The following is a 4,340-nucleotide window of genomic DNA, read 5'->3' as shown; positions in this document are numbered from 1 at the left end:
AATGGTGCTGGGAGAACTGGACAGCAACATGCAGAAGGTTGAAACTAGACCACTTTCTCACACCATTCACAAAAATAAACTCAAAATGGATAAAGGACCTAAATGTGAGACAAGAAACCATCAAAACCTTAGAGGAGAAAGCAGGAAAAGACCTCTCTGACCTCAGCCGTAGCAATCTCTTACTCGACACATCCCCAAAGGCAAGGGAATTAAAAGCAAAAGTGAATTGCTGGGACCTTATGAAGATAAAAAGCTTCTGCACAGCAAAGGAAACAACCAACAAAACTAAAAGGCAACCAACGGAATGGGAAAAGATATTCGCAAATGACATATCGGACAAAGGGCTAGTATCCAAAATCTATAAAGAGCTCACCAAACTCCACACCCGAAAAACAAATAACCCAGTGAAGAAATGGGCAGAAAACATGAATAGACACTTCTCTAAAGAAGACATCCGGATGGCCAACAGGCACATGAAAAGATGTTCAGCGTCGCTCCTTATCAGGGAAATACAAATCAAAACCACACTCAGGTATCACCTCACGCCAGTCAGAGTGGCCAAAATGAACAAATCAGGAGACTATAGATGCTGGAGAGGATGTGGAGAAACGGGAACCCTCTTGCACTGTTGGTGGGAATGCAAATTGGTGCAGCCACTCTGGAAAGCAGTGTGGAGGTTCCTCAGAAAATTAAAAATAGACCTACCCTATGACCCAGCAATAGCACTGCTAGGAATTTATCCAAGGGATACAGGAGTACTGATGCATAGGGCCACTTGTACCCCAATGTTCATAGCAGCACTCTCAACAATAGCCAAATTATGGAAAGAGCCTAAATGTCCATCAACTGATGAATGGATAAAGAAATTGTGGTTTATATACACAATGGAATATTACGTGGCAATGAGAAAAAATGAAATATGGCCTTTTGTAGCAACGTGGATGGAACTGGAGAGTGTGATGCTAAGTGAAATAAGCCATACAGAGAACGACAGATACCATATGGTTTCACTCTTATGTGGATTCTGAGAAACTTACCAGGAACCCATGGGGGAGGGGAAGGAAAAAAAAAAAAGAGGTTAGAGTGGGAGACAGCCAAAGCATAAGAGACTGTTAAAAACCGAGAACTGAGGGTTGATGGAGGGTGGGAGGGAGGGGAGGGAGGGTGATGGGTATTGAGGAGGGCACCTTTTGGGATGAGCACTGGGTGTTGTATGGAAACCAATTTGTCAATAAATTTCATAAAAAAAAATAGTGGATTACAGGTAGAAAAGTAGCAAGGTATTGACTGCCTCTGATGACGATACTTAGGGAAACACAAAATCAAGAGGAGAGACATAAACATGGACAATAGAATAATTTTAAGCCTCTAGCATCTATCCATAGGTGCAGCAAGTATTAATGGAGCCCATTCCTAATGACATTAACATACACCTTCACATAACAGGTATTTTTGCCTCCATTCCTACCAACTGATACATGTTTGCCTTTCAACAAAAAATGACAAAGTAGGCAGAAACACAGGACAAAAATAAAGAAGCCCAGTCTGAAAAAACAAAACAGTCATCAGATTCAAAATAAGACATGGCACAGATTTTGAAATTATTAGGGAATTTAAAATAACTATGATTAATTTGCTAACAGTTTTAATGGAAAAAGTAAACCTGTCAGAACAGATGACAAATTTAAAAAGTATCAAAATAAAACACTGGAAGTAAAAAACAATAAAAAATAACCCCCCAAAAAAGATGTTTATGATGTTATGATGTTCTTCAGTAAAGGAAAGAAAGAGAAAAAAACAGAAGAAAAAAAACCTTGAATTAATAATGGTCAAGAACTTCCCAAAATTACTGAGAGACAGACACCAAACCACAAATCTAGGATGCTCAGAGAACACCAAACAGGGCAAATATTGTCTCTTCTCCTCAACCCCCAAATCCTGGTTTATGTTAAACAGAAGAAAACTAAAGACAGAGAAAATTTTGAATGAAGCCAGATTTGGGAGGAAATTTAAGTACAAGGAAGATAGATACAAATGACTGTGGACTTGACAGAAACCACACAAGGAAGAAGAGAGTGGAGTAAAATAAAGTGTTGAAAGAAAAACAACACCCACAGGGAATATTTTATACAGCATTAAAGAAAATGAGGAAAAATCCAAACGGAAGTTCTGCGTAAAGAGTTTATGAGAGTTTCTTGTATTATTTTTGTACATTTTGGCAGTTTAAAATTATATCAAGGAGTTTAAAACTAAATATAAAGTGTTACCTTAAAATAAAACCGTTGTTCCAATGCAAAAAAGGATGTAGAGATCTAATTTTTTTCAGGAGATTTCCCTGAAGTAAGGAATAAGAAAAGTGAAGTTAAATAATAGTGTATGGTGAAATCCCCTGGGTAGTGAGAAGCACCTTGGCTAAAATTATGACAAGATAGAAAAGTGTTTTACTTATGGGATTTCCTGGCCACCCGGACTTATCTTTTTTCTTGCCTCCAATAGTCCTGATGTTCTAGATATATCCTGGAACATTGTAGGAGCAAAATGAGTAGTGCTTCATTTAAAATTCATATCCTTCTATTCTGACAAAAAGGAGGGAAAAAAGAAAAATGTGAAGTGTTAGTAAGGAAATTGGGAAGTTTCTCTGACCACAAGGTCGCTCAGCATAACATAAAGCACTATTATAGGATTGATCTTCATATTTGAGCAAAAAAATGTTAAAGAGTTTACATTCAATAAGGAGAAAGAAATTAATTTACCTGTTTCATAAGCACATAATAAATGTTCAACTTAAAATATAAATTATATTACCACATTTATTTTGGATAACTCTTTTTATGCATGGTCAAAATCCAAGTAATCCGGGAGTATTTTTCAGTCAAAAATAAGTTTTAAACTTGTGAAAAATTTAAAAGTTTTGCGTAAAGGAGTCTTCCTGTAAGTGACAATTCCTATTTTCAACTCATTTTGTAACTGGTTATATAATCATAAACCCTGTTGTTGTGAGCCAAGGGAAGAGTTTATTCATGCAATATAAATTATTTCTGAGCCACTCCATGCTTCTTCCTCTGCCTTCCCTATTAGAGATAATTGATGTAATTCATGTATTACTGGCAATCCTATGAGCGTACAAATAACATTGCAATTATTACTTCAAATTTTCAAAAAAGTTTATCAAATCTGACAACCTCCCACAATTCTGTATTTGATTGTAACTATAGGTTGATTGTCTTTATTGTGATCTGAGAGGAGAATATCGTTAACTGAAAGCATATGCTCAGTTCATTAATTACTGATTATTCTCGAAGTAATGGTTTTTATATATATGATTAGTTAGGAATACCAGATGAAGATATTGAAGTCTCTCAGAGCAGATATCGAGGATAACCTCTATGAGGAAGGCCAAGTTGTTTGTTTATGAAGTGGTTGTGCATTAATGGATACGAACATATCTATAATTTCCCCCCAAGAAATCTTTATACTAGAGTGTGAACTTCACCCCAAAACGGGTTATTTTTTATTCACCTTTGTATTTCCAGCACTTAGCACAATGTCTGGGGTAGCACAGTATACTTTGTGAACAAAATCATGAAAGGAAAGAGATAAGGAAAAGGAATGAGAAAGGGAGGAGGGAAAGTTGTTTGAATGGGAGGGCAGGTCTTCTGAGAATAGGTAAACTAATCCCTTTTTTTGGTAGCTTTTTGAATGGGAATAACATATATATTCCTAGGAATACTCGAGTAGAATTCTTTAATTCTGGGTAAAGCCAAAAACCATGTGACCTTGAGGCTTCATCATAAGTAAAGTAAATTGAGCAAAATCTTTTGTTTTTGCAGTTTAGTATTAATTAAATTATGTTTTTAATGCTTATTTATTTTTGAGGCAGCGAGAGACAGAGCATGAGCAGGGGAGGGGCAGAGAGAGAAGGAGACACAGAATCCAAAGCAGCCTTCAGGCTCCCACCTGTCAGCACAGAGCCCAATGTGGAGCTCGAACTCACAAACCATGAGATCGTGACCTGAGCTGAAGTTGGACACTTAACCAACTGAGCCACCCAGGCGCCCCTTCAGTTTAATATTAATTTAAAGCCAACCTGTACGATATAAAAGATACAAGAGTTCCAGGAAGTCTAGATGGAGAGTAACTGAAATGTTTTCCTTTTCAGAAATGTTTTGTCTGTTCTTGGGAAGCAATCAAACACAGAGGTCAAGAGTGTGAGTTTGGGAACCAGCCCATCGTCATGTATTCCCTGACACTTGTCACTGAGGTAAGAATTTAATGCCTCTGTTTCAGCATGGATAGAATGAAAGTAATCCACACCTACACCCAAACCATCTTCGGGTTAT

Source organism: Prionailurus viverrinus, chromosome B4 (genome assembly GCF_022837055.1).
Source record: "Prionailurus viverrinus isolate Anna chromosome B4, UM_Priviv_1.0, whole genome shotgun sequence".
NCBI lineage: Eukaryota > Metazoa > Chordata > Mammalia > Carnivora > Felidae > Prionailurus > Prionailurus viverrinus.
Note: the sequence above shows the minus strand (reverse complement) of the source record.